The following is a 14,291-nucleotide window of genomic DNA, read 5'->3' as shown; positions in this document are numbered from 1 at the left end:
ACCGAGCACGATATTTGAGAGTATTTTTTTTTACTTTTCTCGATACCTTTCGTACTTCTCTTAACGCGGGAATGGGCGCTTGGGTGTTTTCTTACACTCCAGTATCGAAGAAATGAAGCTCGCGTCACTGTAATTTTAATGTGTTTCTTTCATTTTAAATATTTTTTAGTTTCTCCTTACTTTTTTCAGAAAATGTTGAGTAAACCTATATATACATATTGTTCTCAACTACAAATAAATTATAGAAGAATTAAAAATATACAATACGTAATTAATAACGATGACTTTTAATTGGGGTGTAAAAATCACCCAGGTAACCATTTATTTAAAAAAAAGCGCCCGTTCCCGGGTTAATTATAAAAACTATGAAAACCTTGACTGTCACTCGCCAAGATTTTTGACGCACTACCATCTCACGAAGCAGCACGTCGTGAAGTCACGCGAGGCAAGAGATATCGCTGTATGTACATTGCAAGGTCTAAGTACCAATAATTTCTTAACTATGTCACGATACGATGTCCTTTCGCGAAGTAAACCCGAGGTCGAAAAATCGGATAATATCCGCTGACAGTGAAAGGTAGCTCGAACGGTGGAAGCGTGTCTGGTGAGAGAAGACGCGATTTTGCTAATTAGCCAGGCTTTATTTATGAAATGTTAACTCAATGCGTATACGGCTCACGAGATATCTCATGTTTTCTGAATCAAACATTGAGACCGAGTCACGAGATTTCTCGTATTTGCATTTTGTTATAATTCCATACTGACAGCTCGGTGAATTTAAAATATAGTCATATCTGATTGTTACGTTGTCGGGGTAGGAAATACCTTGCAACAGGAATTCTGAGATAAGTTGTGAATAGAATGTGAATAGAAAGTTGCTTGCATGCGTCTAAGTTTCTCAGAGCTCCGAAAAAATGTGCATGCTTCGGCACAATGCGTTAAGATGTACGCAAAGAACACAATTTAGAAGAGAACGCGAAAGAAATAGCTTCGACTTGCTATTGCAGTATTATACATAGAAAAAAAAGAAGTATCAAATCAAAATTTATATACTCGTATATACCTACGCAACAATCTATAATTTTGAAATAAGATTATATTGGATTAAATGAAAAACGCTTGCTTGAATGAAATCATTTATATAGTTAAATGAAGTTTTTATATAGTTCAATCAAGAAAAAAAGATTGAAATTCTTATAAGACAATTATAGATTGTTGCGTATACAAGTATATAAGTTTTGATTTAACACTTTTTTCTGTATATGATGATTTAATTGCTCATACTATTTGGAAAAAAATACATTCCAAGAAAGCATATTCTGTTAGCTTTATCGCACTAATTCAATATCAGCAATTCCCTCTAAGCAAATATATAATAGATGTAACGAATTAATTGTTAGTTTTCAATCAGGATCAGCCAGAATCCAGAAAGCGTTTCTTTATTTTGGATATCTTTCACTTACTTCAAAATATAATGATTGTCATTTTTATTTAATTATTTTCGAGACAAGTTTTACTCGATATATCGTCTTATTGCATTCATAATTTCTCAAACGAAATACTTGGTCCTGAAATAAGCGCGCAGCCGCGTCTATAAGAGAGAAATACCGGTTATAAGTATGATTTAAGTCTACATCGTTCTCTCGGCGCTTCGTATCTCGCTCGAGACGCTTTATCCGCGGTATGAATCTCTCTCGGAAATGCTGTTCGCGGCGTTGTCACGCATTTCTTAGCGGCGATCTTAATAGATCGCGGGATATATCGGCGTATCGACGGGCGAACAGATCGATTCCGGATCATTATCCTGTCGGGACGACGGGGCGTTTTATTAACACACGCAGCGAAATTACGGTTTCGCGTACGCGCGCGTGTCTATGCCGCGGACCAGTCATGCATGCCAGATTGCCGCAAAACCTGGCTGCAGAAGCGAATGTTAATCATAGCCCCGCGGGGGGCAGGGGGGGGGAGGGAGCTGATACGTGTCTCCGTAACGCCGTCTCGTTTTCCTCTCTCTATCTCTCGTTCGTCCCCTTGTTGTCGATCGACACACTCGCGGTTCGTACCCTAATTGCATCTTACGGCGTGCTCGCGACGCTGACACACGATCCGCGACGGGGCACGGAACCGTATCTCTTGTTGTTCGTTTCCACGCTTGTTCGCCGGAAAATTGCAAATCGGCGCATTTTCGTGGGAGAGCGCGCGCGGACGACGGGCTCGCGCGAAACCGCCGCGATTTTCCCTTCCGCGTGAACTTATCGCGACCTTTTCGCGATAAGGTCGTGGGATCGGGTACAGCCCAGCGACCACGCTAATGTACGCCGTTTCTAATGCATTCTGATATGTGCACCAGGAAACTCCGGGCGGGACAGATACGCCTCGATGTAATCCGATCGCGCAATCGTGGCCCCGCTTGTCAGCCACAAGTCCGTCTGTCTCCCTGGCGCGGTCTTTTTTCTCCTTTCCCGAGATCGAACGCCGCAATCCTTCGGCCGCGCGTTCGCTCGAGAGTTACGCGATCGGTCCAATTTCACGACGGCACGAAAAACACCGAAAACCTTTTACCCCCCCTGGCAAATCGTTTCGCACGGTTTGTTAAATGGGTACTCCGATAAAGTATCGTGTACCCGCGTTTTTCAATCGCGCGTAGATACCAAGCAGCACTATCGTTATTGTGGCGGCTATTTTTAATGGATCAGTTTGCCGCTGCAAGAACGTTTTAACGATAGATTAGAAGAGGAAAAAAACGCCGGACCACGAAGAACGATGATTATACGATGCTGAGACGGTCATAATTCTAGATCAGTAAACGAGATTTATGCACAGGCGTACATCTGGAATTATAATTTTCCAATTAATTTTGACAAAATTTGAGATTTAATCGTCAAGATGTAGATATTGTTGAAAGTGGGGAAATGGAAACAGATTAATTTTAAGATCTTCAAAGAATTTAATCTCGAAGAAAAGAGTTTATTTACATATCGGAAAATGTTTCCGAAATCCCTTCATGGGATTAACGACGCCTTTTGGCACAGCGGTTGAGAGGCGCAAGAATATCTTTATTGTCACAAAACAGAGGAACAACTCAAGTGGTGGTAGCGATAATTATTAGCGATTCGTTGCAAAATGCCAACGTGACATTCACGCGAAGGAAAGTCTGAATGTATTACGAGCGGAGACGCGAGACAGCGGGAGGGAGCAGGGGAGAAGCAGGTATATCAGCTAAGGAAAAATGACGGATACGAAGCGGTTATGTGCCAGGTCGACCGGTTCTTCTTGTTACTCACTTCCTTCGCGAGACATATACTGGGTGACGATGACAACGCGCTCGCCCGCTGCATTAAGCGCACTGAACCGCATCTTTGCTGCAGGAGAAGCGATGCGCGTTTTAACGCGAAGCTACGTCGATCATATCAGAAGTCGTATACCTAGTCAAGTATCAGCGGAATTAAGAGAGATTTCTCTCGATTAGATAACAAGAGAAAAAACGCAGTAATCGACAACCTAGCCTTTACGTAATTAATATTAATAGCCATGCAATTAATTAACAAACGAGAAAAAGTCAAGCTCTCTCTCCGCATAATTTGTCACAGTATCTAGTTTGTTGATTCGGTACAATTGATAACGTTGAATTGAATTAAAATCTGAAATCTTAAATGTTGATACGTATATTGCTGTATAATTATAGATGCATTTCAAATATGAGTAGCTAAGAAGATTCCTTAGGGACTAGTTTTTCGAGTCAGTTAATTGCTCGTACAAATTCAGACGGGATCGAGTGTATTAATCTTGACACACTTAATCAATTATCATTAGTATTACTATTCGCCTGCAAATCAGTGATGCCACACCGATCACACCGTGTCTACTCAGCCTATTCCCATTTTTAATTACATAAAACATAAATTATAAAAATATTTTCTAGGCTCTAGAGTTTATCTATTGCCGAATCTATCCATTTCAAGGCAATAGATTATAGATTATAATACATTATTTCATTTGTAACATACTTTTATATTCTCAATCTTTAATGTTTCAGTTTTTTTCTATAATAACTGCAATGTAGGAATAAATAATATATTTAATTAAAATATTTCAGATTAAGTAATACGGAATACTTTACCGCTACATTAATTATTATTTTAAATAAAAATTGTGATGTAATGTCTAATAATCGTTAGAAAAAGACTCTTCGTAACGCTTTTATAATAACTCATTTCTCGTACATACATTTTATTTACGTTTGTAATATAATTTTTACAAATCCATTGCCTCGACATTGAAATAAAAAAATCACTCACCGGCCGAGATGCGCAACAGCGGAGTTGTAAGTCGTAACCCTGCGTTGATCTGTAACATAGAAATATTTTTACGTTAAAGCAGCGTCCAAGAGAATCGATACTTGAAGTAAATAATTATCGCGCCCGTTACATTTTTAAAACGTTACCTCAACAGATATCTGATTTTAAATTGCTAATGCAAGAAACGATCGCGGCTGCATGCTTTCGCATTAATTCGTTCGCATAATTAATCCGCGAAAAATCGTGCAAGCAATATTACGACCGTGCGAATAAGAGAGACGTAACGTTCGCGACGTAATATCTTTTCTCACAAATGCCGGAGATCGAAATTGCGAAATTGCGTTGGAGTTAAACCACGAAAGTGGCGGAACTCGCCACAGGACAGTAAAATAATAAACAATTAAAAAATTACTCACCTCACGGTTGCTCCGCCGTTGCCCGATGCCTCCCAGGCCTCCTCCTCCTCTTTTCGGTCCTCCTTCGATGTCGCATCTTTGTCGGCGGCAATCACTCACCACAACGCGGACATTCACGAGCGAAAAATCGACGATAGGTATCGTCGCTTATGATCGCGCGACACTTTCGACATTTTGCACGGCACTCCCGGTATTAATCTATTAATCTCGCGGTACGGCGCGTACTTAATTACACAGCGACGGAAAAATTATATCGGAGAAGCTACCAAGTTATCGATCCATTCGACGCCCGTGACGCTTGACGTCCCGCGGGTAGACGCTAAATAATCGCGGTGCGAGAGTTTCGTAAATCGCGCGACCAACTTCACTCGTCACTCTCGCCAGGAGCAACCGTCGCGGGGACGCTATACGCTTGCTGCTTGTCAGGCGATTTTGGATAACTGCAATTAAATCATCCGATTTATGAACACTGTATCTATTTCTCACGATCGTCAAATATTAAAAGCCGATTAAACGTGCGTACGACGTTAACAGAGACTGCGATCGCTAATAATTAAACACGGCGCGGTGTCACTCGATTCGGGGTTCGGGGTATCTTTCCGCTCCGAAAACGCAACTGCCAACTTCATTCTAAAGCCGCCCGACACGACGCGAGATGCGAGTCAAAAGTTGACGGTTGAGAACAGCGAGACCGATCACCCGAAAGAACGCGATCGAATGCGACATACCTCGGTGTCCGTATAAATTCCGCGAAGCACTTGTAGGAAATGAACATTTCGAGATATCACAGTTTTTCGTAATCTGAACAGTCGGAGCCGGCGATTTTCGCGTTGATTCGCGTGTCACTCCGCGACGCGACGTGGATTCGAGAGCACGGTCGGTAAGAGCGTGTCCGAGAGCAACGGACGTTGGAACGGAGTCGCGGGCGTCGCGGGCGTCGCGGTAACACGAGTAGCGGGGGGGTAGACCGACTGAGCGCACACCGACCGCGCGCGCCGCGCTAGTGAGCCAGTCATCCTACCCCCACTCCATCCCCACTACTCGTGTCGCCACGTCGCCGCGACTCCGAACTCCGAACTCCGAGTCCGGCGCGCGGCGCGGCGGTTGAGATCACGGAAAAAACTGTGATGTATCGAATATTCATTTAATACACGTGCTTCGCGGAATTCATACGGTTACCGAGGTACATCGCATTCGATTACATATTACATTCTTTCGAATGATCGGTCTCTCTCAACCGTCAACTCGACTCGCGATTAATAGCAGTCTCTGTTAACGTCGTATCGTTTAACCTCGTATCGTGTTCAATCGTGTTTCGATATTGACGATCGCGAGGGATAGAGAGACAAGTGTTCATAAATCGATTGCAGTTAACCAAAATCGCCTCGTCACGTACAGCGTACAGCAAGTGCGTAGCGTTCTCGCGACTCGCGACTCGCGACGGTTGCTCCTGGCGAGTGAAGTTGGCCGCGCGATTCGCGAAATTCTCTCCGCCATGTTGGCGTCTACCTGCGAGACGAGCGGGCGTCGAGCGGATCGTATTAGTTTCGTTCGTAGCTTCTCCGACGCTAATTCTTTCGTCGCCGTGTAATTAAGTACGCGCCGCGTCGCGAGATTAATACCGGGAGTGCCGTGCAAAGCGTCGAAAGTGTCGAAAGCGATCACAAACGGCGATATCGTCGATTTTCGCTCGCGAATGAGTCGCGTCGCGTCGCGCCGTGAGTGAGTGACGCCGACAGAGATGCTGACCGGACGCGACGTCGGAGGTCGGAGGAGGACCGAAAAGAGAAAAGAGGAGGAGGAGGCCTGGGAGGCATCGGGCGACGGCGGAGCGACCGTGAGGTAATTGTTATTTTGTTGTTATTCCGCTGTCCTGTGGCGGATTCCGCCACTTTTGAGGTTTAATTCCGGTGCAATTTCGCAATTTCGGAGTTCGATCTCCGCCGGCGTACGCGAGAAGCGATATATTACGTCGCGAACGTCGCGTCTCTCTTATTTGCACGGTCGTGATATTGCTTGCGTGATTTTTCGCGGATCAATTTATGCGAACGAGTCAACGAGAAAATATGCAGTCGCGATCGTTTCTTATTTCAAGTCAGATATCTGTTGAAGTGAAATATTTATTTTTTTGAATTTAACGGGCGCGATATAATTATTTACTTCAAGTATACCGATCTTGGATCGCTGCTTTAATGCAAAATATTTCTACGTTACAGATCAACGCAGGATTGCAACTTACAACTCCGCTGTTGCGCATCGGCCGGTGAGTTATTTTTTTTTATATCAATGTTTTTATATTCAGATATTTCATGGAATTAAGTAATACAGAACACTCTCTTTACCACTATACATTAATTATCATTTTAAACAAAAATTTTGATATAATGTCTTTGATTGATGTCTAATAATTGTTGGAAAAAGACTATTCGTTTTATACTCGACTCTTTTATAATATCTCATTTCTCATAGATACATTTTACTTACGTTTGTAATTTGATTTTTACAAATCAATTGCCTCGAAATGGATAGGCTCAGAAATAGATTCTAGAGCCTAGAAATTAGTTTTATAATTTATGTAAATAAAAGTGGGAGAGTAAGTATAGGCTGATTAGACACAGACACGGTGTGATCAGTGTGTGCCTAGTCAGCTTACCCCGATTCCATCCCTATCACTCATGTTGCCGAGAATGCCGAGAAGCCCCATTCTGGTATCACTGCTGTAAATGCGCCAGCTATTGTAGCGCAAACAGGTTACGTAAGTAGCGTTAGATAAGTGTTAACTGTTAAATAATCTTCGTCGTCGGGTCTCCGTGCGCGGATCCTTCATTATCAACGGGAACTCGGTCTCGGTTATGAAATTCGCTATCCGTATCGAATGACTGAACTTTGACAGGCGCAAATAATTCACTCGTCTCGCTAATGACAATGCGATGATGAAACTGTGATTCGTTAATTGCACAGAAGCCGTCGAAGCCGGGCAATCGAAACTTCGCCGACTCCGACGGGATAATAAGCACACATCGAGCATTAGCTTACATCGATATTCCGCGGATCTGTGTACTCGAGTACTTGCGAACGATCACGTACGAACGAGCACGTCGCATCTTTTTCTTCCCGCGACGCCGCGTTGTAGTTTCGAAAAATTCATTAATGAGCTCCAGCGCCATGTGAAGAATTAACGCGCCTAACGAGATAGAGATCCGCTCTAACGAAACTATCCTTCCCTCGGCGCGTATAGGATGTGTGTAATCGTAACAAAGGGCGAATTCTCATGGCGGTTACAGCACGAGTGCTTAGAGCACACGGTCTTTTTTTCCCATGTGTCAAACGACGCGTCTTCGCGTGTAAGAAAACGCTGCCAGCGAAACGCAGACGCAGCGTTGTGACGAGTGCATTTTTTTTTGCTTCCTGGTAACTTTAATATTCACGAATATTCATTGATGTGTGACAGTATAGCAAGAAATAGCAAGAACAGATTTAGACTTTGAGCTGCCTAAATCGCTGAAAGATGCACAGAATAAAATATCATTCCGTTCCATGAAATATTTGAGAGTCTCTTAATGATTAAACGAATTATGATATATATTTACTAATTTAATTGATGTTTGAACGGTGGTTTCTAATGGATGCAATGTCCGATTTTATAGATGTTATATCAAAAGAAAAGAAATTGACAACATCTATAAAATTAGATTCAAAATCATTGTATTCATTAGGAGGGAAAGAATTTTATTATATGTATGTATATAATAAAAAGCACAATATACATATATATTATATATGTTACGCTTTTTATTTGCAATAAATTAATGAATTAATCCTTCGCAAAATGAAATCTATTACTTTCCTGGGGTAATCGGGTATGTCGAAAGCGTAAAGATCTCGCGATGCTCGCGTTCTCCTGAATCAGGTTCGGTCGGTTCGGAGTCATTGTGGTCAATTTCCTCCAAGGTGTGCGTCAGAGGGCGGATGCAAAAACAGGCGGGGATTCTCCTTCGTACGCGTCACCGTTGTGCAATACTCGAGCGCGAGATACTGGTCCCGCTTTCAAAGAATCGTAATTACACGCTCCTCGCTCGCTCGCTTTCCTGGGAAATGATTCAAGAACGCGCCATTGATCGACGCGATTACCACGCTTCTCGAAATTCCTATACGAGACGGCTAGAAACCGGCATACGCGATTCGTGTATCAGCTTTAAAGATTTCTCTTTGACGGCACGGCCGATCGATCGGCGCGGGTATCGTGAACGGGCATCGCGGTCTCTAAGTAGGCAGTGATAGAACCAGCCCGAGAACGAGAGGCTGCATGGTCTCATTTACTTCTCGCGCCGATATTGTCCGTAACATTACGTATCATTTTCTCGTTAGCGTTAAATGGGCAATTATGAAAGTGATAAGTTCACGCGCAAGCTCATTTAAACGCCAATAATGCTCATGTGTTTTTCTGATAATCGTGCCCTTCCACGTGAACGGTGATCTCCATCTGGCGCTTAACTCCAGCAGATAGGAAGTGAAAGGAGAGCCTTGAGCCTTAAGTCCCTTCTAAACCCGCGATTTTGGATTTATGCATATAATATATTGTACACCGGGTATTCGTACGGGCCTTTCGTACGCCTTTCTCAGGTCAATGACGGTTAGGGGGGGGGGGGCTAACGTGAACGAATGTACAGTTACGCGAATCGCCGAAGTCGATGGTGGAACGCCGAACGAGGCACGGCAGACGAGCGAACGGACGGTCGCGCAAAAAGGAGGCCACCGGCGACCTGACCGTCACCGTTATATCGGCGCCCACGGCGGTGAAGGCACTTCGGAGCTCACCTCGATTTACGACTAGTTTCTCGTAACTTAGCACCACCACGTGTACCCTCCCGTCCATTGCGCGCCGTTGCGCGCGTCGACGACGGCGTTTCGACGCTAAGTTTGACCTCTGCACCTACCTGCTGTTCAGGTTTACGCAGCTGGCCGCGACGTACAACATCTCTCCCTCCCTCCCTCCGTGCGACAGGTACACGGGCAAATGAGGTATAAATTAGGACGCCGTCTGCTCGGGGAGAGAAGCGACGCGTCGCTGAATATTTGATAATCCGTCGGGAATGAATATCGCGCACCTGTTGTCATCGACGATTCATGCAAATCTCTATATCTGCGCGATATATCTTTACAAATTAATTGCTCGATATATACTTGGACTTTGCGTGTTATGTCTATATTCCATTTGATTGGAAGATATTCCGAGGTACACAGCAATGTCTTGGATAAGTCTATGTTTGTACAATTGCAGGAAATTAGTTTCGATTACAACAAAAAGTTTTGTAAAAAGGAGATCTCGTCATGCAATAGCTATTGAAACGCCTATCATGGGTGTTTTGTAGAAAGATCGAAGTTATTCCGGAAGTCTCTGTGGTATCGGTAGGAAATGATTTCTTGCACGGAAAACCGCGCCGGCACGGCACGGCACATTGGCACATCGATCGAGTGGCACGCGAGTAGCTATCACGATCCTGTCATCAAACGATTTTCACCATACGCGAAGATGCGAATAATAGGAAAGGGGAAGTACGGTCAACTTTCTTGTGCCCCCTGGTAGCTCACGTTTACCTGTTTGCTTTCTAACTGTTGTATTGCACTTTCTTTCCAGACGCGAAATTACCGCGCACGTGCACGTCGAAGAGAAGCGTTTCCCTACTTTTTATCAAGTAAACTAATGTTTCGTGATTTAATAACGAAAGAAAGAATAGAAAAAATATTATTATGTTTTATAAATCCTGTGTCAAAATAAAAATTTATATTATTTTTTTATAATATTTTTCAATATTCTTGGCCAAAGTTCTTTTTATTACGTCCAATGACAAGAATTTAATTGGCGCTTTCGTTGGTTTCTTCTTATCTTTTTCACGCGCGAGTAATATCATCCTGTAAGTCTAAAGACCATTCCTGCCACTCTCTTACCTCATCTACCGAGTTCGTGCGCGTGTATAGTTTCTATGTACACGATTAATATGCATAGGTGCATGTAGGAAGAAGGAAGTCGGTAGTGTCGGTACACGGTAACGCTAATGCATTCCACGATTGCTAAATATCTTTGGAATTAAATTTGCGCGAGTTATTTTCGCCTATTATCATCATCGAATCTAATCGTCACTTTAACTGCGTGATACCGCGATTCCCACTGAGAAAAGCACTGGAATATCACGCGTAATTGAAAATAATGATCAATAATCTTTCATGAAATTTAGAAATGTCTAAATGTCTAAATTTGTGTCAATATATTTCGAATACTTTACTCTCAATTTTAAATCTCATTTTTAAAAGAAATTATATCTCTTCCGTGTGATTTTTTACACATTTTAACATTAGACTCTCTTTCTATTTTGTATTTATATTAAATTTATATGAGCTATGTAAATTAAATTAAACACCATAATTACGCAATCTTAAAAAAAAATCTTTTAAATTACGCAATTTCTCGTTCTTTATTTTTCGATTTCCACATGTTTTATTCTAAATTTTATAAACATTTATGTAATATTTTAAAATAATTGACTGGCTTACCATACTATATATAAGTTTACTATATATTTGCTTGTGAAAATTAGGAAGATAAAAAATGAAGAATTGCAGTCGCATTTAAAAGATCGTGTTCGATTATAGCACTTTGCCTCTTATACGTAACATCCATCTCTCAATTTTACTTTAATTTTTTTATTTCATATATATTTGCGAACGATTCGATTGTCCTTCTCATGTTGCTCGCACCCTTGGAACGCAGCTTCTTCGCGTAGCGAGAAAAACGTGCTCGCCGCTCAAAAGTCACGGCATTACCGTGACCGCGAAAGTCGCGAGGACCACCTACACGCCGCGGGGATCCGGCTCTAGGAAGTTCTTCGGGTATTAACACGGAAAACGTGACGACATCCCGCGGGTCCGACTTACTTCGGACGCGGCGTAAGGGAGCGGCGACACGTTGCATCCGCATCTCGGGATCGATGCGCCCCGTGGTGAGGCGGAATTTGTTGGCGCGGAATTTGCGTCCGTTCCCGTGTCGTCCGATCGTGTAACACGCGGCTTACAGTTAGAAAGCGGATTTCGTGAATAGACGTTCCCTCACGTTCGCACGTGACTCTTCCCGGATTGCGTCCTTTATTCGTTTAATATATGAAGTAAAAAAATAATTATGGTAAAATTGTGAGATGCACGTTACATGAGGGACAAAGTAGGTACTGTAAACAAATCTTTTAAATGAGATCTGCGGTTTTTCGTTTTTTGTCCCCCGCTTTTCACACACAGATATTTGTTACTTTTATTATAATGCAAAGTGCGACAAAATCACTCTGTTTATTATTACATATTATATTATAATATGACATTAATTAATGTTGATATGAAACAGTACGACAGAAAGATTCAAATTACAATAATATTAGTAATCGTAATTAATGTTAATAGTGGTTATTATGACAGGGAAATATGAGATAAATGTAATTGAGCGTTTTTGCCTGAGGAAGTCTTTCTGCTTCACGCTTGATTTCTCTTCCACTAGTATTTTTAAATAGTATTTTTCCTCGGTAATAGAGTTTTTATTGTCCTTTATATAAAGGACGAAATATAAACAGCCGCGTATTTCTTTACGAGGTTTCGTTCGGCGAAACTGCCACCGAACCGCATGTTCCGCGACGTCCTTTATTTTTGCGCGGCGCGTAAATTATTATCGAATTATTTTCCGCTCCTTGAGAGATAGAGAAAGAGAGGGAAAGAGAAACATCAATCTGTGCTTTCTACGTGCATTAATGCGTGCTAATGTCGGTGATTAGGAACTCGCGCCTGCTCGTCGCGGTCATAAATCAACGTTACAAATCCATAGTTGAGGAACGACCGCCACGCTGATTGCGTGCACATCATCCGCGTCGCCGCGTATTATCTATCATTCGCCCGCGTTTGTTACTTTAATTGTCGTTTTGGAATTGCATAGTTACCAACGCAGAATGAGACGCGCACACTTCCCGAATGCGTTGCCTGACGCGCGTCGATATCGCCCGATGCGTTCTCGCACCTAAGGGCCTAAGCAGAATGGCTGTCTTATAACCTTAAGGCAGTGTTTTATGCCTTAAGTCTTTGTCTTATGTAACGCACAATACTGTACAGTAAGGCATAAAACACTGCCTTAAGGTTATAAGACAGCCATTCTGCTTAGGCCCTAAGCTTAACGTGGTCTGTATCGATAATAAATGAAAACCGCTCTCTCTCTGTGACTTAACAAATTTACATAAACATGAGTTTACGACGAAGTTAATAAATGAATAAATAACTCATCGCAATTTCGTAGTTTTCAAGTAAACTCGAAAGGAGTAACATTGTCCATAACACTGTCGTGCCTATTCTAATTTCTGTTATTATTTTATTTTTATAATTGTATTTTTATCTCATTACTCATTACTATTATCTCTCTTACATTATTTATTTATTACTAGCTTAATATAATTATTTCTATTTGCTTCGAGCATTTTTCTTTCTGAAGATTAAAGTCGCGGAGAACAATTCTTGGGTTTTCGTGTTTTCGAAGCGGATTCTTAAATACGCACGTCTGAAATTCCACTGCGATAATAGAATTGTCTGCATTTGTATCTCTGGAATGTCAATCCCGGGCGACGTCGAACGGCAGCAAGCATGGTTGAGGGACACTGCGTCAATGGTAGAAGAAGACGTATTCTCTCGGCGCGGAGGCGCGTCTCTAAGCGCGCGAGGAGCGTTTTCCAGAGCGAGTTACCAGTTTAATCTTCTATATAAAGGGCGCGCGCGTGTGTGTGCGTGTGCGTCGCTTTTAACCGCACACTGCCGGTTACCAGCCGCGAGCACCGGCGAACGAGCAGGTCGTAGAGCAGGTAGCCAGGTGCACGATACGACGCAGGATAAGAAGGAAGAGACTACAAGGAGTCGCTCGATATGGGGGACGAGGGAGAAAGAAAGGGAGAGAGAGCGAGAGAGATAGAGAAAGAGTGGGAACGCGTGAAACGAAGTCGTGGACACGAAATTCTCACTAGAATTCACAGGAATGTGAATCTTGCGGTAATAGAAGGATATGGGTTGACAATTGGACTTCGTCATCGTGCAGTCATCTATGTCGACCAGATAGACTTTAACGATCCGATCCCCGAGATTTTTTCTCGCATCTATTTACGACCGTGAACGAAACGAATGTGTAAAAACGCCAAGAATTCGACCGCTCGAATGCAACGGAAACCGCAACCGGGTCCTCGGCTTTCTCCAAAGTCGCAATCGATTGTGCCTGTCTTGCATCTGTCGGCTCATATCCGAGGATGAGGCCAAAACTTTCTCCGATCGCGCGTTTACGGCAGAATAACGCCTCTCCTTTTTGCCGCCGCGGTCGTAAATTCTCGCATTTAACTTTAATTCGCAAATCTCCTTAGCATTTAACTTTGATTCGTAAATCTTCCGAAGATTCACAAACACGTTTTTGAGAAGCGTATTTTGCGAATTACTTATTTTTTCTTTTATAACGGCATTCTACACGTTGCTGCAATTATTACGACGTGAGTTTTTCAGGTGGTATTCCAATTAA

At 42.6% G+C, this 14,291-nt stretch overlaps 1 protein-coding gene across 2 annotated transcripts in view; it reads left to right on the top strand.

Annotated features, from left to right (window-relative positions):
- Cad99c (cadherin 99C) overlaps positions 1 to 14,291 on the top strand; it is a 109,717-nt gene that overhangs the window by 2,043 nt on the left and 93,383 nt on the right. The window contains exon 2 of one of the 2 annotated variants that reach the window (XM_071708862.1): positions 6,931 to 6,977. The exons of the other annotated variant lie outside the window; for it this stretch is intronic. The gene's annotated coding sequence lies outside the window, so the exon portion shown is untranslated. The remainder of the gene's footprint in view (positions 1 to 6,930; positions 6,978 to 14,291) is intronic. 2 annotated transcript variants of the gene reach the window in all.

Source organism: Temnothorax nylanderi, unplaced genomic scaffold, assembly GCF_030848795.1.
Source record: "Temnothorax nylanderi isolate EJ_2023f unplaced genomic scaffold, tnyl_v1.0 TNYL_tig0004_pilon, whole genome shotgun sequence".
Lineage (NCBI taxonomy): Eukaryota > Metazoa > Arthropoda > Insecta > Hymenoptera > Formicidae > Temnothorax > Temnothorax nylanderi.
This window is presented reverse-complemented; position numbering and strand designations above follow the sequence as displayed.